This window comes from Ammospiza nelsoni, chromosome 1, assembly GCF_027579445.1.
Source record: "Ammospiza nelsoni isolate bAmmNel1 chromosome 1, bAmmNel1.pri, whole genome shotgun sequence".
NCBI classification, from domain to species: Eukaryota; Metazoa; Chordata; class Aves; order Passeriformes; family Passerellidae; genus Ammospiza; species Ammospiza nelsoni.
Genome location: NC_080633.1, coordinates 57,503,144 through 57,523,288, shown reverse-complemented (window position 1 = coordinate 57,523,288; position 20,145 = coordinate 57,503,144). Strand labels below are relative to the sequence as shown.

The 20,145-nt window shown below is 39.9% G+C and overlaps 1 protein-coding gene across 1 annotated transcript in view; it reads left to right on the top strand.

Moving 5' to 3' along the window:
* The first annotated feature begins 16,819 nt into the window (after positions 1 to 16,819).
* Positions 16,820 to 20,145, top strand: part of TNS3 (tensin 3) — a 208,292-nt gene continuing 204,966 nt past the window's right edge. Inside the window, exon 1 of the mRNA XM_059478542.1 lies at positions 16,820 to 17,008. The gene's annotated coding sequence lies outside the window, so the exon portion shown is untranslated. The remainder of the gene's footprint in view (positions 17,009 to 20,145) is intronic.

Here is a 20,145-nt window from a genome sequence, read left to right as displayed (position 1 = left end):
AGTCAGGGCAAGTATGAATGATAGCTTTAGCTTGACTTTTAGTGATTTGGAACATTCGCATGAGCGCTTGTGCATTTTGGTGGAAAAAGGCATGATTCAATTTTGCTTGTTCAAAAATGTTTGGCAATGTGTTAGAAATGACTATTGTCAGCTTGTCTGCTCTTGCATTTTTTTCTACTAAAAATCTAGGAAGTGAAGAATGCACTCAAATGTGAGAAAAAAAATATGGATTAGTTCTATATTGCAAAGTTGTAAAAAGACATGAAAGCTAATGATGTAAAGTTTTATTACTAACATCTTTTAAAATTGAACTTTCTATTCTCTTGACTACATTAGCAACATAAGCAGAATCTGTGACTAAATTAAAAGGCTGAGGAAAAAGCTGAAAAGCTCAAATTACTGCAGCAAGCTCAACAATTTAAGGGGATCTCTCTACTGCTTGAATATCAGATTTTCAAACATTAGTCTTTTGATTAAACTAAGTTACAATGGACTTGTGGCTTTTACTAGAGCTATCAGTGAAGAGAGTCACAGTATTTAAAGGTTTTTCACTTAATTTAGGTTTTTCTCTGAAACTCAATTTTGCTTGCAGTAGTTTGTGAGTTGGATAGTGTATGGAACAATACTTGGGAAATTTAAAAATGCATATTGTAAATCATCAGAATTTTGCATTGCTTAATTGAAGTAATCATTTTTCAATGGCAAATAGATAACTGAAAATTCTTGACTTGTTAAAGTTAACAATTTGGTTCTAGCTTTAATTATAATGTATGCATTTCTAAAACTGAGCAAATGGTCTTTGGAAACTTGTAGGGAGGAAAAACTTATTTTATTATTAACAAAGGATCTTGTTTTGTGGCATCTCATTGGAAAATGAGACTACAAAGCTGCATCTTCTCTCCTAAAATTGCAAGAAAGAAAGGATTTTTAGGAACGCAGTGATGAGCTTGTCTTTTTTGAAGAGCTTCTGTGACTTTGTTGAGAGCAGCATGAGCTTTAGGGGTTAAAGTTCTTGGCGAAGTAATGTCGCAACTTCTCAGCAAATTGAAGAGTTGACTCAGTTCATCATTGGTGATTCTCAGCATCGGTCTGACTCAGTTAATTTCTCTTAGAAGTTGTTGTAACTCTTGTAGGTTGTTGACTCTGGTTCAGATTTGAATTTTTTGTGGTGTTATTGTCGTTTCAGTCATTTTTTATCTTAGGTACTTCTAAGATGAAACTTCTTGAACTTTCGTTGCAGAGATTTCAAGTTTAGCTTTTTGAATTTCAGTAACAACACAGTTTCGAGTTTCTTCTATCTCTTCTTGTGTGGAGGCTGTGATGAGAAGATCATCTATGTAATGTAGAACCATGGATCTTGGAAACTTCTGACGGGTAGGATGCAAAGCTTGGGCAATGAAATGTTGACAAATTACAGGCAAATTTTCCATTCTTTGTGGGAGCAATTTCTAGTGGTATCTTCGAATGGGTTTACTTCGGTTGATGACGGGAACTGAAAAAGCAAATCTTGGAGCGTCATCAGGGTGAAGTGGAATATGGAAAAAAAAGTCTTTTAAATCAATTACAACGAGAGGCTAATGCTTTGGAATTATGGGCAAAGAAGGAAGTCTAGGTTGAAGAGGACTCATGTCTGCAATCACTTCATTGATTTTCTTCAGGTCATGCAGCAACTTCTAGGAATTAGATGTCTTCTTGTGGATGACGAAAACTGGAGAGTTCTAGGGACTGTTCGTGGGAGCGATGTGACTTTGCTGTAATTGTTCTTTTACTAGCTTATTAAGAATGTTCAACTTTGTCTCTGTCAAAGGCTATTGTTCGACTCACACAGGATGATCAGTTTTCTAGGTAAGCTTCAAAGTTGTAGGTTTTGATGGAGCTTTCATTACAGGCTTACTTCTAATCTTGCTCTCCATTGGGACAGGACGTCTCTCTCTCAGACGGTGAGAGGCTTCTGAACAACAAAAGGACGTACTGTTGCAGTTTTTCTTTCAGGACTTGTAATGTCAATCATGGATGCACTTTGCATACACACACTAGCACTTTTAATTCTTGAAAGAGAATTTGAAGGAGCTACTAAACTCTAGTCATTGGGCTAAAATATGTGAGAAATCACAGTAATATCTGCACCAGTATCAGGCATTCTTGTAACATAAATTGTTTTATTATAGTGAGTCAAGCTACAAGTTAATTGTGGACGGTCACAGTTCAAGCATTGCACTCAGAAAACTTCTGGACTTGAGGTATTAGGAGACATTTCTAGCATTTTCAGATGCTAGAAATGCAATAGCAATAGGTGTTTTTGGTGGAATTACTACAGGAACATTAAATGCAAGAGTTAAAATCATCAGCTCTTCATTATAATTTACTGAAAAAATAGTAGGGAAGATTGACAGTCTTAGAAATTTGTTATTTGCTTTGCTCAAAATTAAAAAATCTTGTCTTTGTTGACAAGAATTGATTAGCTTAGTGGGAATATTCACTTAGCAAAAATTATTTAAAAGATGAATTAGTTTTGAGGAACTCAATTCAACTCTTGTGTTTGGAATTGCTGAGCTGGGATCATTCGAGGTTGGGCTGGTTGAGAGACAAATGGCTGACGTGCTATCATCATTTGGTCTGAGATCTGATTGCTAGTGGGTACCACTATTTGTGTCTGAGCGCGGTGGAACGCGCTGTTTCTGAAGTTTAACGACAGTGGGTTGCTATTGATGTCAAATAGTGAGTGACAGAATTTAGTAAGGTGCTTTCTTTTTCGGCATTGAGGGCAAATAGAAATTTGATTTGATGTCTCACGACAATCTTTTTTAAGGTGCTCTAGTTTACCACAAGCAAAGCAGACAGGCTTTTTATTAAAGTTTACTTGTACAGCATTAACAGAATTTTCTCAATGTTTTTCTTGTTTTTCTAAAAACTTTTCAATTTTATCTATTCATTGTGTCAAATTATGTTCTAGTGTTTTTTCTAAAGCATTGACTTGTGAATTTGCAGCATTTTGTGAACCCATAAGTCTACTGCAAGCTGTTAGCATCTGTGTAATTGTTGGAGGCTGATCAGGCAAAGCTAAAATAATTTTTCTACATTCATTATTAGCATTTACAGAAGCAAGATTTTGAATGATATAAGAGTGGGCTTGTTCATCTGGACATTGCTTTTCAACTGCTTGAGTTAATTTATCTAAAAAAGAACTATAAGATTCAGTTTCACCTTGTTTGATCAGTGGATAAGAATTCAAATGAGAGCTAGGAGGTTCAAGTGAAAGCAAGGCCTTTCTAGCAGCATCTTTAATGTCTGTTAACACAGGCTGAGGCAGTTCAGCTGCTTGATTTTCAGGCTTATTGTAAGGTGAATCACTAGCTAATTGAGCAACATCTAGATTAGCATAATTAGTATTTGCATATCTTTCAACTAACTTGTTAAGTAGTTTTTGCTATTGTAATTCTCATAGTAGGTACTGTGAATTGGTTAAGATCAGAGAGGCCACATTCTTGCAATTAGCAGGAACTAAGTTATAAGAGTTAAAAGTATTTTTCAACACACTATTAAAATAGGGAGAAGAAAATCTACTCTCTTTCAAAGCTTGTCGCAAATCTTTTATATCATGATGATCAAGTCTTTTATATTTTGGATTTCTATCATTTCTTCTGTATTTTACTGGTAAAGCAAGATATTGTTCTTTTAAATCTGAATATTTTTCTAGTTTCTGATTAATGTATGACTAATCAGGTAAATTTAATGGAAAATTTAAATTGTCACTTCGATCAATGACAGGTTGACTTTTACTTCTAACTAATATATTTTCTGATTCTGAAAAATCACTAAATCTAAACTTTCTAGGCACTCTGCCCAAATCTAAATTCTTGACAGGGATGCTGTACTCTTGTCTAGGAGTTCTGCCAACTCTGGGAACTCGGCCAGCTCTGGGAACTCGGCCATAAAAGGCAGGGGTGGACTCCCACAAACAACACGCCTCCTCTGAAGCCTGGCCCAAAGGGGCTGGGAGGGTGGACTCCCACAAACAACACACCTCCTCTGAAGCCCGACTTAAAGGGGCCGGGACAGAGGCGTGTTCTTCTCTTCTGGGAACAGTGCCATTTAACCTTGAGTTCGCTACTTTACTACAAGTTTCACATTGTCTCCCTGCCAAGAAAAACTCAGCTTGGGAGTCCCCAAATCTAGGTTTTAAACTTACATGGTTTTGTTTTAAAATACAAGAATTAGGATCATGACATTTTAAAAACTCAACCCGTGTTTTTTCAGGTTTTTGAGAGTTATCCATCCTTGCAAAGGACTCCACCCTTAAAGCCAGTTTTTCTTTCTCTGTATCTATAGATTGACAAACACCAGAAAAACCATGTTTTTGCTTAACTGAAAAAGAGTTCCCCGGAACCACAATTTCTCGAGTTGAAGTGACACTCTCAGCTTCCGTCTCAGGCATAGAAGAATCTGAATTAGATTTCAATGTCCCTGTACAAACAATTTTAGAAGGTACAGACACTTTTTCATTTACATTTTCTACACATATTGTCCCATCCCCCTTACAAGAGTCACATATTTTTACATTAACAGAACAACGCGAAGAAAAGTCCGAAAGAGTCTCATTTTTTCCCAGAGAGAGAGAAGAAAGATTTTTTTCAACAGAGTTCAAAGCAATACTTTCAGCATTTGCAACAACACTTGTAACATTTTCCGATACACACACAGTCTCTGGTTTACTGGAATTTAAAGAGACAGAGCCAGAAGCTTTGTTTTCTGAGTCCGAGTTGATCTTATTATTAATATCAGTTTGTTTAAAACACTCCAACAGAGCTCTACAAATCGGCATAAGTTCTCTTAAGCTTTCATCTTTTTTGAGAGAGACTAGATTATAGATTCTCCAGTTTATCTGATCCCAAAAATGAAAAGTAAAAGCAGACTGCAAATTTAAATCTTGCGTATTCGCCTTAACCCAGACAAGTAAATTTTTAAGCTCCGTTTTTGAAATTTCAGAGTGACCTTTCTCTTGTAACATTGTCTCTAATTAATGAAAAACATCCCATTCAACTTTTGATAAATTCGTTCCCATTTTTGTGTTCTTTTAATAATTTTCTTTTTCTCTATATTTGCTCCCAACATCACTCAAGCGCTCTCCTGAGATAAGTTACTTACAATTTTCTTGGCTTCGGCGGGAGAGATGATACAGTGTCCTCCTTGTTAACACTTGGGTCTCCACGGCTGGGACATCAGGATTTTTCTTTTTTTCTTCTATTCTATGTCCTCGGACGGGGGTCTCCTCACACGGGGCACCAAAATGTGGGGGAAGGGTAGATATACGTCTAATTGTGTCAGGAACTCATGTTTTAAAAAAGGAACTCACTAGGCTGCGGCAAAATATCTAAATATGGATAACATTGTAACTAGACTAGTGAAGAGATTTCTGCTTTTATTTTCAGCTCATCAGTCTCAAAATACAAAATGGAGACATGACAGCTCACTGATCTACACTAAAATGTCTCCTCTGGGAGAGCTGATACAGAAATACACAAAATCATCTCAGTCTAGATTTCAGCTAATCACACACAGAAAACACGTATTGACAAGCATTCTATCTAATCTTATAAAACATATGTAATCATAGCTAAAACAAAGACTGGTTCATAAGAGACAAAGAACAAAGTTTTATCCATGCTAACTTCTAAAGATATACATTAAATAACCTTGTTGCCATCTTAAAGCCAATTCTACAGAGGCTTATTGTTGTTTGTCACGTCTACTGCTTAGGAAACTTTTCTGCTTGCATGAGAAACTTTTCTGCAATGCTAACAAAACTCTAATCTAAGGCCTACATACTTTTTTTAACCATTTCTTAAAAATCCTCTAACCTTATAAATTCCAACACCCCGCCGCTCCCGGGTCACGCCCGGCATGGGCGGGCCCGCGCCAAAAGCTGGGGGTGAGGCCCCGCCGGGGCAGCGGTGGGCTTGCTCGGGGCGCTGTTGAGAACAGGTAATTAAAAAGGAAACTGTTGACGGGAGATTACAACATGAAATGATTAACAGTTAGAACTCCAACTTGTCAGCAATTGGTTTAACTTGTGAACTCTGCAACCTTTAAAAAAATTGGCAGCTTTTCTACTCATAACATGCGCTGTTTGTGTTACTGTCACTAAGAGTCGACAACCTGGGAAATTGCACTTGTGTGTTTTACCTCGGTTCACAGAAAAGAAGCAGTCCGTGGTCCCTTTAAAAGACAGCCAACAGACATGCAGAGACCGCCTTTGTCACTCTCTGGGCTCCCAAGGAAGTTGCTTTGGGCAGGTCTCTGGTTAGAAACCTGAGAAGCTGAATTTTGCAATCCAAAACTGTTTCAGAGTGAATACCTTTCTGCAGCTGCCATACCAAGATAGGACTGGCGGGGACTGGGGTGGCCTTTCCTCAGTGCTCCATGGGTCCACTTTCTTCTTCCCCCTCCTACCCTTTGGGACAGGGGCCTATGACAGCAGCACCAACACCGGCTGAGTGCAGCAGGTGGCAGGAGGAGGCAGCGAGCAGCTGCTCTGACCTCTCACACACATACACCTCATGACAGTCATGAAAAGGAAGAAGGGGAGCTGACACCCTGGGGCCAGAGCTCCCTAGGCAATGCCAGCACACCCCATCTGCCACCAGAGCTGCTTCCTGTTTTTTCTTCCAGGGAAAAGGTTGAGTTGAGTGGGGCTTCTTTGCCATATTGTCATTGCCTTCTGGTCCATCCAGTCTGTTTATGATGGCTGCCATCCTGGGGGAGGGTTTTTCCACCATACTTTGTCTTCTAGTTCATGCAGCATGCTACAGTATCACCATCTGGGGAGGAAGGATGTACTCCTTATCTATCAATGCCCAGATTTATTACTATCTCTTTTTAAGACAGGGTGCCAGGTTTGGGGGATTGCTGGGATTCCTTTAAAAAGTCAGACTCACCCAAACAGACCATCTTTTTTGCCTTGTGGTCTTTGCTCAAGGCAGAAGGTCTGCTTTGGGATTTTTTATCCACTTTTGTTCTTCTCTTGCATCTTGGACTGCCTCAAGATGAATTCTGGGAGTGCTTGACTGCCGCCAGTACATTGTGTCAAGGGGAGTGGAGCAGCCTCACTCTGTGTGGTCCTCAGCCCACAAACAGTGTGAGGCAGGAAGGGAGAGTCGCTCCAGCTCTGCTTTGCTGTCTCCTGCCTGCCAAGAGGATGGCAAAGTCTCTTCATGAGTTCTAGCCCATGACTGAGTACCAGCTGCTGGAGTGTGCCAGTTGCCTTTGTTGATGGAATTTCCACTGCTGGAGAGGTAAGGCTGCCATTTTTCCCCACTGTTTTTGAGCCACATACTTGGCTACAGAGCAGCCATCTTGGTGGGACGTGTCCCTGCCATTTTAAAATTCTCTTTGTTCCCATGGAAGTTGGGCAGACTTGGCAATTTTGTATCTAATAGATTTTTCACTGAGGTTTTTTTTGCCTGTTTCTGTTTTGCTTGTCAGCAAACTTATTTTTTCACTTCTATCAACTTGTATTAATTTCTACTTATGGGTGGCAAGGGATTGGTCAAAACCAAGAGCAGGTAACTAATCTTAGAGCATCTCCCTTAAATTGTCTTAAACCAAGATACCTAGCATGTGGTTTTCTTGTTCCTGGGGAGTCCAAGGGTTTCAGCAGATTTGTGTCTAGTGGTTATTGCTGTTATCTTGGTTGTTGTTGTTTGTTTTCTAGTAAACTCTTTTTTCACTTATATCTTCTTCCATTTATGTCTCCTTATTGGTGAAAGGGAAGTGGTTAAAACTAAGGGTAGGTAGTTCATTTTGGCATCTCCACTCCATATAATTATCTTAAACTAAGGTGGCCTGATAACTTGTCTTTAGATGTTCTGTGAAGTTATAAATATTACCTTGGTTAGAGCATGGTGGTAATAACACCAAAGTTGCAAGTTCAATCTCTGTATGCATCAGTCACTTAAGAGCTGGACTTGACCATCCTTGTGGGTCTTTCCTAAATCAGAATGTTCTGTGCTTATATGAACAACACTGTGATCTCAAGATCCAGCCTTTAGGGTAGTCAGAGTTGTTTGAGATTTTGTTGTACCTTTTTTATGGGGGCCGTTTAAAATAGAATCTTAGAAGTCTAAGTTTCTTTTTCTAGACACTCTCTCCTCCACTTAATGACTTTTTTTTCAGTAAGTGTTGGAAAAGAAAGGAAAAATCAGTCACAAAAATCTGAGTCACGCAATTAGGCTACCACTGTACATCTGTCTGATATTGGAGTAGGCATAGGAATGATCCAAAATAAGTATAAACTTGATCAAGCTTGAAAGAGAAATTCCCTTATTGTGAAAGAAATTTGAGTGAAGGATCACATCCCTTATTTTAGGTTTATTTCTGTTCTCCATATTGAAGAGAGAAAAGCACTGTTCTTAGTTCATTTCAGAGGTGCTGCTTTTGGAATAATGTGAGATCAGGAAGATTTGTCAGCCTGTAAATATATATATCAGCTGTTCTGGTGACATAGGTAAATAAGTAGATATGTCTCGGCTATAGCAAGTTTCTGTAGTTCTAGGCAATATCTTTTGCCTGTAGCTTTGAGCAAGTGGATATTCTTGCCTGTATCTTCATTTTATCTTGAATCTTGCAATAACTTGATGTATTTATAAGGTTCTGAAGATAAGTAAATAATACATTAATCCCGGTTTTCTGTATTATAAGGATAGTTCCTGGTTTGGGATAAAGGCTTGAAAATGTGAAGTCTCCAGGCTGACAAAACAGATAGCAAAGAAAGGGGATTAAAACAAAGATTATCATGGATAAAGGGGAGTTAATCTCAGAATTTTGTCATGCTGTACATTTTAAAGTTGTGAAGTTGGACTGGCATACCCATGTCAACTGGGAGTCCTTTTAGGGAAAATACCTTTTTCTAAACTGGTGGAACACTGCTGACAAAGCCTCAGTGGAGATGGAGGCCTCCCAGCAGAAGGGTAATTCTCTGAGTGCTCATATTTTTTGAACAGGTAAGATGGCTGTAGTGGCAAGAGACATTCTGTAGACCAGTGCAAACCAAGTCTGTGGTAGGAAGCTGTGTCAGCATAAGTGGGCCAAAAGTGTGGGACAGCACCAATTAGTGCCCTGCTCAAGAAGTTGAGGGCTTTCACAGGTGGCTGAGTGAACCTAGAAAAAGTCATGCTAGTGCTTCCTGCCACTTGTCATAAATAATTTACCAGTATCTCTACTAGTGTAAGACTGGCATAATCTAACAAGTAGGCAGAAAGCAACTTTTCAGAAACTTCTATGGGAAGTGACAGATTGTAAGAAGGTTTTTGGTTTTTTTTAAAATCGTCTTCAGGAGACAATCTGAGCACCAAAGATGCAGTGAAATTATTAAAACATTCTCCATCCCTATAACAGATCTCAATGAAGAATTTCATTGTGTTTTATCCTACATTTTTCTTGACTGGATACTGTGCTGAGGTTTGGTGTTGAACAAGTAGGTGTTGAACAAGCAGTTCCCTTGTGTCTTATAATTGTCACTATGCTAAAAGTCTTCCTCCTCATTCAACAGTTATAGTTTTGGTTTGTCTTGCAGAGTTGAATGTAAGCTCTGGGAAAATACAACAGGCTGATTTGTGTCTCATGTTCACTCAGAGCAATGTTGTTTCTCTGTTCTATTTTATTATGGCTAATTGAATGTATTTTCCTAATTCATGTGGCTACAGTTATATTATTGCAACTCTTCTGATGTTATTGGTCAGCTCACACCAAACTCAAAATTGGTGTCTTCCTCTCTCCCCTTATGATTCAAACTGGGGAGAAAAAGACTATTTTGATTTATAAACTGGAGTGGAGGGGAAAGGATGCAAGAGTTTGAAATAGGGCACCTGGAGCCAAACATGTTTCAACTCACAGGAAGGAGTTTTATAAAAAAAAAAATTGTCTTGTTGCATCTCCCTTTCATAAGGGGGGATATACATATACATTTGCAGGTTAGATTCTACTCTTTGGGGTGTATTCTTTGAGTCATGTCATTATGAATTAAAAAGAGGACATCATATTCCCTGAGAAGATTAACTACGAGACCTATGATTTTTGTGAATCATAGATGTGCCGTTCAAATCTTTAAAGCTTTTTGTACAGCTGAAATTATAATGAAAGTTTAGGGATCTTCCTTAAACTGGAGATGATATCTGGGATTGTAAAAAGCAGCCAGGAGTTGAGTAACTGGACAAAAATTTAGGCTCCTTGAGGCACACCCATTGGTTTTACATATTACAGAGACATAGCATACTATGCCTAAGGAGGGATAATTATTATTGTATTTGGTTAAATAAATTTTCTGTTTGTAGTATTGTCCTGGTTCCAGCTAGGACAGGGTTAAGTTTTCCAGTAGGCATAAGGAGACATGGCTAGAACCATGACATTATTCAATACCACCTCATATCATTCCTAGGATTGGGGAAGGAATTCTCTGAATCACTCTCTATTTTGTATACTTTTGTTATTAGGATTGTTACTGTTTGTTTTCTTATTTCATTGCTGTTTCTAGTAATTGTTCTTATTTGATAATTATTTTTTGTGCCTTGAATTCTCCTCTCCAGCTGCCAGATGGAGAGGGGGGAGTGGGAGCAAATAGAGCAGTGTTGCGTTTTAGTGGGAATACTAAACTGGGGAATACCATTTCTAACCTGCAACAAGTACTTAAAGAGTGTGGCTCTATCTAACCCTATCTAAAGAATCTTAATTTCAAATTAATTGCTAGAACCCAAGCTGTCTAGCTCCATATTCTAGAAAAGAGTGGTGGCTAACCTGCAGTCTGTGAAGGTTCTAAATGGACGTGGAAACTCATGGCTGCTCATCTGTGAGGTCTTGTATGACTTCACTGATAATTGGTAGCTGATACTACTGGACCATAACTAGGAGGTAGGATGCTCTGCACAGACTTGAAGAAAGCTTGCTTTCTCTTCAGTTTAAGGAAATCCTCCCATCTCCACTAATAAGTAGTGTACACACATACTAATGTTATTCATAGGCACTCAACATGTACAGCAGATTCTGTCTCAGAGCTGTTATCTCTACAGATTGTTCTGAGTTGGGGCCTGTTTCACTGTAGGATAAAGGGAGGTGAAGGAAGAGAAAAATATTATTTTGAAGCTCCTGTGGCGTCAAAAAACCCTGGCAGTCACTAATCCTGAAGCAATGCACTGAGATTTGAGGAAGCATGTTGGAACATCATGCTATAGGTTCTCTGTTTTGTTTTTCTTAACTTTGTGTAGCCAGTTACAGAAACTTTTGTATGTTCTGCACTAAATTTCCAGTCATGTTACACTAAGTATGTGATACGTGGCATTTGATTCAGTTGTATCCTATCACAGAAGTTGAAGAACTGTGCAATTGATCCCTGTGTGTGGAACTTCTGTTTGAGTCCTTGCCCTGGGGTGACTTTATGATGCTCATATCCCCATTTGTCTGTTTAGCCCAGAAATAAGTTTTCGACCTTTAAGACTGGTTCTGAGAGCGAAGGGGAAGGAAGATGAAGTACAGAGTTTTTTTCAGAAACTGCACTCATTCCTCCACATTCCTCCTCCTGGACTGCATTGTCTGCAGATGGACACACAGACAGCAGGACAAAGCTCTCTTTTGCTTTTAGTTAGTTTTTAGGTAGCTGAGACAGAGAAGTTTCCTGGACTGTGGTTTTTCTTTTTCTTTGGACCTGTTAAAACCTGCTCTGGACTGAACACCCAGAGGAGCACCGGCAGCTCACACCTGTGGCCCACCGGGCCGGGCCTGGGCCGTGGCATTTCCAGTGCTGGAGGGACTGATAAGAGACTGAGTGAGCCAAGCTACAGCCACGAAAGGGACTTTTCTGAGTTTGTCACCTCCTTTGGAGCGGCAAGAGGTTTTGTTTTTTAATATGGCTCATTTATTTTGTGCTGGTGAATGCTTTGCCTGCCAAATTAACAGGTTTTTTCCATTTTTCTCCAAGGAAATATTTTCCTGAACTGGTTGGGGGAAGGGGCCCCTTGAATCTGCTCTCTAGAAGAAACCCTTCAGAGGTTTTCTCCCAAATTTTCCCTAAACCAGGACAGTCCTATGAGAGAACTGATTTGAATTTTGTGAAGAGTAAAAAGCAGCAACTGTTTTATTTTTTATTTAGTTCGCTTTCCTATCAGTTTTCTCTGTATCAAATAACACATGACTTCACTCACTCAGTACCACCAGACTTGCCTTGAAAGCACCTCTAGAGTTGGTTTTTTTCTGAACTACAGTTGTAGTAGTATATGTTAAAGCATCAATTATACAATATATAAGAAGCTTTTCTGCAGCCTTCACAATTTTAAACTTGCCAATTGCAGTGTTTCTCACTAGTTTCTTCTTAATGCAAGGAAAAAAAAAGAGGAGCAGTTCTAGGAAACTGGAGAATAGAAAAATGTTTATGGGACTATGTAAAGTAGTAGGCTTTTTTTGTTATATCACAAGGCATCAAGTATTGGATTGCATGAATACACATATAGTGCTTGTTGTATCATAATAATATAAATGAGCCAACCTTAAAACTGCATGGTCCTGATTTTCTACAATTATTTTCAGCATGCCTATACTATCTGGTAATGGGTAATGTAGGCATGCATTTACAGGGGCTTGCTTTGCAAGCTGATAACCTGCAAAAATGTAATCATTTATTAGGAATATCATAAATCAATACAGAGAGAAAATGTTGTAAATACTATGCAAGGTTCTTTTTCTTGTCCATTTTTTAATTAAAGAACCAGAGCACCAATAAGAATCAGATAATTGATAGATTTTTCTGCAACACACTGTCAGTATGGACTGCAGTTATTCTCAGTTTAGAGATTTTGTATCTTTCTTTTGATTTTGTATCAACTGAACATTTCAGGAGGTTAATGCAGATTGATGTTTCATTGTTGCACTTGTAACACAATCACGGGTGTGTTTGATAAGTCAGCAGATTTAACATTAGCTTTTTAACCACCACAGATACCATGCATCATCTGTGCCAGTAAGTCAGTGATGGAAAACAGGTCAGGTGGGTTCATTCCTAGAACATGAGGTTAAATATGGTCTGTTGGTGTGGTCGCTTGAAAATTTCTGAAATGGTGACTTAGTGCCCAAAGTTGACATATGCAGGGCAATTAATAAATCATAGAATGGTGTGCGTTGGAAGGAACCTTGCAGATACCAGTTCTGTTAACAGTACATGAATGAGATGATTATTACTTGTACAGCACTGCAGCTATAAGGATTTGTTTTGCTGAAAATGAAAAGAAACAATAAAACCAGTTACCAGAGTGTTGTCGCAAGCCCCCAGCTGGGTAATAATTAGCATTGACTCCATGATTGCAGAAGGCTGATCAATCGCCATGCCATGCCATGCCATGCCATGCCATGCTCATTAAGAAAAAACCAATCACCCTTGCAGACAGTCCAATACAGTTTTGAGCAGATTGGTTAATCAAATTCAAACACCATCACCATTGGCCAATCAAGAAATCACCCTTCGGTAAACAAAACTCCGTAACACATTCTACACAATGTGCACAACAACAGGTGCAGCAAGTGAAGGCAAGAATTGTTTATCATTCTTTTCTCTGATCTTCTCACAGCCTTCCCCAGGAAATGCCTGGCAAAGTTGTGCCTGTTGTTCTCTGTGGAGAGAGCTGTGGCTACACCAGAGAACTCTTTTTCTTGTTACAAATAAAAATGTGGTGGTTGTTCATGCCAGAATACAGAGCTGCTGGAGGGACATTTATGAAACACTATAAGTTCTTATGCTACTGTTTATGTTACATTTGGAGCTACTTAAAGTTATTTTGTGATCTCTAACACTGAAGTCAGATTACAAATTTATAGTAAATAGCCTAGTTTGAAAGAGTATACTGAATTTTAGGACCCTTACTCAAGGGAAACTTGATATCTATCAAGTGTTCTTGATGCAAATGTGATATATGCCTTATGAGTGGTTATAAACATAGTTTATGCCATCACTGTATGTATTTTATGCACATGAAAGACTACTGTTCTGCCTTGTGTTATTGAAGCAAAATGGCAATAGGAGCGAAACCATTTTTCTGTGCCCTGATTTCTGCGTAACTTGCTCTCCAATTTCTTGGTTGCTGGTAAGAATAGATGATTAGTTTCAACACAGTGATAACTGACCAAGCAGTCCTTCTTTCATCTGATATAAAAACTTTATTTGTTCACCTGATACATTACTCAAAGTTGGTTGCTTCTGTAGAAACCAGTAAGAATAAAGCACATCAGAGCAAGTAGTAACCCAGTGTGTGAAAGGTGTGAATTACTACCATAACTACTCTTACTCCATTCTTTAGAATACATAAATGTGTTTGTGATGTTATTAAAGTAGAAGACAAGACTATTTTGATAGCAGGTTAGCCTAGCACACAGCAGATTCTTTGACTCAGCAAGTTTGTGTCTGAGATGAATGTTTAACATGGTCAGTGGTAATATCTCTAGGCAGGTTCCAAAACACTGAAACCTCTTTAAAACACAGACACAGATTTCTCCTTTCCTGTCCTTCCCAATTCCTAGGGAAAAGTGATGAAGGGAGGAATTCAAAATATAGAGGTGATAAGTACAGCTGTAAACATATTAGAAGGTATTATTTACCATAGACATACTATAAAAAGTAAAGAACATTTATGCTAGGCTAACACTGTGGTATTAACCCTACACACTAAACTTCCTGGCACTGAGCCTTCACATTGCAGAACTGTGCAAAAATACTTTTTTTCTTTGGCTAGTGTCATATGTAAAATACGTGCATCTGTAAGCTGGTGTCTGCATATATGTGAAGTATTGCCTAAGTGGAAGAATTTAAAAACCATGTTGTCAGAGTGCTAAATCATGATAGTTTAAATTTTAAAAAATATATAGTCATTTCTACCTTCTTTCATTGGAGGTCAAGTTTTGAAACTTTTGCTTGAAAGCTAGAAGGTGATTGTAATTCTCTTTTTGTTTTGTTGGTGTTGCAGGCACTTTGCCTATTCCCATAATATGAAATTTCCATTGCAAAGAACGGACTTAACATTGAACTTTGATCCCATCTCTGGGATCTCTAAAGATCTCTGTTTCTTGGTGGTCCTTTGTCCTCAATGCAACGGAATTGCAAATATCAGCCACTGTATTGCCTAAATCAGCCAGAAGAAGTGCCTAGTGCTAGAATAGGCTGGCTGTAAATCTAGCCTCTAAGAGTAATAAAGTATTTATTATTGCTTGTCACTTCCCTGAGCTTGTTTCTGGGACAAGCTACAACAAGGTCACATCATGTTTACATGGGGTCCTAGTCATAAGAGGCATGCTCAAATCTTTTTATCACTAGTAATATGCATTCACCTCAAGTAAGGCCATCTGAGTGTGGTGTGTGTTAGCAAATCCAATTCTATTAAGTTCCTTTTTGCTTCAGTTAATATTTGATTACACATATATATATATATGCAAGGAATGGCCTCAAGTTATACCCATTTTAGCTAAATTTCAGTGTCCCTTTGGGGGTGAAATTCTGCACCAAAGGAAAGTTATGGAAGTTACTCCTTATGCAAGTGGAAGTAGCTGTGAACCAGCAGGTACAGAGAACAGTGCCATGTGTGTATGTCCGGCAGGAACTCCAGGCATGGAGCTCCCCTTTCTTGAGCTACTTCAAGGGAGAGGTAATTCTTGGTGTGTAAATAGCATAAATACCAGTGTAGTAAAGAACTCTATTGCATGAACATATGTACAGAGGGAATCTGCAGCCTTAGGCAGTGTGAAAAACACCATTCACTTTTGTTAAAATTTTAAAGGTTTTGTAGTAATGAAAATAGTAATAAAAATTAGGACAATAAGAGACAATAAAAAGTAAAGAATTATGGACGTCTATGTGCCTGGCACTCTGCCACAAAGCACACCTTACTAACAAAGAATTACCCCTTAAAAGCAATAGCCTATTGCATATTCATATATCTCATACATGATTCAAACCTTCCTTTCACACTAGGGTGTTTCTGCTTAATTTTAACTTCTCCCCCCATCTTGAAAATCAATCTTCTAGGTTCCTCGAAGTCTGAGCTTTCCTGATAAGGAGATGATACTTCTTCTCTTGGGATCTTGGCGTCTGTTGCTGTTATCTCTATCCAGTTAGGATAATGTGAAGAATTTCTTGGTTATCCTTTCCATTCCTTGAGCTAGTTACAAAAAGTATCTTACATCACATAGTTTCTATTTTAATATTATGCTATAGCCTAAAAAGTATATTTACCACACTACTTAAAAGAGATTAATACAGCATAACTTTCCAACATAACACATATAGTATTCATTTCAATATTTGCAAAGAGCCAATATTGTAATACGTGTCTATGACAAGCAGCATCTAAGCTGTGATTTTAGGGATCATCTTTGCATCTCTGATGCTGTGCTGAGAAACTAAAAGGAGCAAACCTCTCGGTTTTGGCTTCCTTGCTGTGGCTGCTTTGCGCGTGGCTGCTTATGGGTGTTAGCCTCACTCCTCTGCCTGCAGCCAAGCCAAGCCGTCCCGGAGAGAGGTAAATGCTCTTATTCCAGGAGCTGCAACTTCTAACCCTGCACTTAAACTTAAAGCCGCCGGGATACAGGGAGGAAAGCCAAGCCATGCAGGGCCTAGGGGTGGCGGCACTCTCCCGTCCTGAAGATCCCCTACCCCCCTCGTAAGCCCTCCGAACGAGGCAGTCAGGCTGCCACGGGGAGATGGCGCCAGGTAGCAGGCCAGAGGAGGGAGCTGGTGTCGCCGCTTCAGGGTGAGGGGTGCAAGGCGCGGCTAGACTGTCCCGTACCCCCCCGCCCCAAGCCGGGAGCAGCGCCACGCGCCTCTTCCCCGCCTCCTCTTCAGTCTTTTTCGAGACGCTGGAGGCTTCTCACGGCGGGAGGGAGCAGAGAAAATAAAAACAAGTGTGTATGGTGCTGGGGGAGGGGGATCCCTGCTCCCGCTCCCCGGCCGAGCCGCCTTGTCCTGTCGCTGAGCCGGGAAAACGAGGTAAACTTTGTCGGCCGTCGTTATCCACGGCAATGATAACGCGCCAGCCGGTGCGGCGGCGCGGGGCTTTGTTACTGGTGGGGCGGAGGAGATTCGGCGGCGGGGAAGGGAGGGAGGCCCTTCGGCGGGCCGCGGGGCCGCCGCGGTGGGGATTGAGGGGATGCGGGGCCCCCACACTCGCCGCTACCGGGTGCCAGGGCTCCGCTCCCGCCCCGGAGCGTGTTAGGGCGGGAAGGGCGCAGTTCCCGGTGGTGGGGCCGGGCGGGGGTTCAGGCAGTCTAGAGGGATTGGGAGCGCCGTCCGCTGAGACAGTGTGCGGGAGTTCATATTACCAGGAGGGTAGAAGTGGTAGAGCGCTGCCGCAGGGAAGGCAGGATGGCGCCGGGGCTGTGAGGGCCGTGCCGTCCGCAGGCAGGCTCCGGCCGAGGGGGCGGGAAGGCGCTCCCGTATCTTGGTAGTCACGCTAGCTCTCTCTCCATGCTGGGCAACTTAGTGGCCGGCACTCTTTTCTCTCTTAGAAAGTTACTTCAGCCTGTGGGTTTGTCAGGGAGGGAGACGCCCGGTCTGGGGCTGAGGTGCGTCCGCCAGCGGGGAGGCCTCCCCCTCCTTCCCCGCTTAGCTCGTCGTCCACAGACAGCCCTTGCTGAGGCTGCCTTGGGCCTCAGCACATCTGCTGGCGTGTGCGATAAATGGTGCTGGTTTTGGTACCCACCCAGATCTCTCCCGATGCCCAGATTTTCTGAACTGTTGGCAGTGTCTTGCCATCACTGGCTAAAACTTCCAGATGCTTGAAGCCTTCTGATCACTTTCTTAGATAAATGATCCTTACTGAGGATCGGTATTTAGAACCTTTGTATGTCTTCTCACAAACGTCCAGGTCTTGAGCAGCTTTTGGCATTGGTGCTGGCCAGTAGTGCACCACAGCTGTGATCCTCCGTGTCGGGTGGTCTCCTGAATGTAAGGGAGTTGCACCTTAACCAAGAGTCACATTTCCAAGTCTAGGATTAGGTGAGAAGGTGAGAACTACAGTATTTTCTGTAACTTGAATTTTTTATTTTGGAATGCTGCTTATATGTTCAACAGAGTGGGGTTTTTTTATCTTTTTTTTTTTTTTTTTTTTTTTTTTTTTTTTTTTTATGTTGAGAAGTACCTGGTGGTAGTCATTACATTTGTAATCACAGTGTTTACTTTCTACAAGTTATGATGAAACAGAAGTGAAAGCTATAAGGACTTAGGGACTATTTTATGTGATATTTGATAGGAAATTTCTGTATGCTGGTCAACTTCAACAGATGTCTTAAAATGACTAATTTTTAAAAGAAAGAACTACAGTTAGTCTAGGCTAAGCAGGACTTTTGCGTAAACGAATGGTATTTTTGATGAGGTTGAAGCTGTGAAAGAGAACCTCAGAAAGTAGTGAACCTATTGAAACCTAGGTTCTAGTGAACCTAGAAGAGAACCTATTGAAAATAGTGGATTTTTCTTCCTACATAGGCAGAATTGGCTTTTTTTTTGTGTAACTAAATCGATTGCTTCTAATAACTCATGTTTATTGGAAGTTTTAATTAGTTATATAATTTGTTGGAAGTACATGTGCTCATGAATTAGTGATGCATTACCAAGAGTTTTCTATGATTTAAATTAAAACATTCTATTTCAGTTTAGATTGTGCATGTGCCCCAGGGAATGATTATTTAGAGAAGGCAGTGGCCACAAGTAGTTTAATCCATGTTCCTTTCAATCTCTGATTTAATCCAAAGTACCTTTCTGCCGGTCACACTTTGTTTTAGTAAAATAGCTGTGATATTTTTGGATATCATCACCATTGGTATTACCTTCTTTGGCCTGCTCTTGTTTTCTGGTCATTCAGAAAATATTTCTATCTCAAACATAGCACCCACAACAGGGATCTTTTTCATTCTCTCTCTGGGCTGCTCACCATGGAGGCACGTTAGTCCATTCCTCTGGGTTATCTGCCACTTTGACTATAACCTCTATAGCTAGCAGATCAGAAGATACCACTGAGACAGAGATATAATAAGGCAGAATATTGGAAAAATACAGCAATTTCTTTTTGCATTAGAAAAACCTGATGGGGAGTCTCTTATTCTCTTTTGTCTGACTTCCCTTCTCTGGAAGTGACCATAATGACAGAGAATGTTGGTATTTTTGAGAGATGAGTGGCACTTATTTGGATAAAACTTTGTTAGTATAATTACCTACGTGTCTCCTAAATATACTCTTTAACAAAAACAGCAATGATAACTAAAATAGAGTAGTTCTGAAATTGCAGAACAGGTATAATGAAGGAGAACCAATGTAAGGAACTTATTTTAGAAGTCAGTAAAAACGCTATAGAAACTTAATAATTGGTTAGCATTTAATTTTAGGGCTTACAGTTCCATATTATTCCTGGTGAGAATTTCTAGTGGTGTTTTTCTGGCTGCCAGTTGAAGAACGGGATTATTAACTCATTTGCATTTTGGAAGGATCTTGGCTCAAATACAGAAATGTAAGTAACCAGAAGTTACCATGTCATAATGAGAGTCTGATGTATCAGCTACACAGATACTTGACCTATTGCTGAAGAGTCTCTTGGAAAATACCTTGGTGGAGACTCTCCAGCTGTGAAGGAAAGAAGATGTGTGATAGGAGAGGTGGGAGACGGGGAGTGAATGATTCAGCTTTTTGCTTTTTTTTTTTTTTTTTTTTTTTGTTTTTTTTTTTGTTTTGTCTGGGCTGGGTTTTGGATCTTTTGTTCTGTTATTTCTCCTGGTCTTAGTACCTTTGTGGGTGGAAGGTGAGAAGCAAACCATGTGACTGGATACCCTCTTTAAAAGTTAAGTTTGGTTTCTGCTTAGTTATTTCTTACACAGCAGGCCTATAACAGGGATTGGATTTGTATGTAAGTATTTGCAAGTGTTTGGGAGCACGTTATTTTAGTGAGGGGTAGGGAAAGCAAGCATCTGGGAAATATCAAAGCTGTTAAAGGTTTTGGCAGGCCAACGTCCCCAAAGCCTGCCATTTGATGATGAATAAAAACTTGAGTTTCAGAGAAACAGCCCGCAATATGATGTTTTATAGCTAGGGATAGACCAGGCTGCTGTTTCTAAAAGATAAAAGATAAAAGACATACA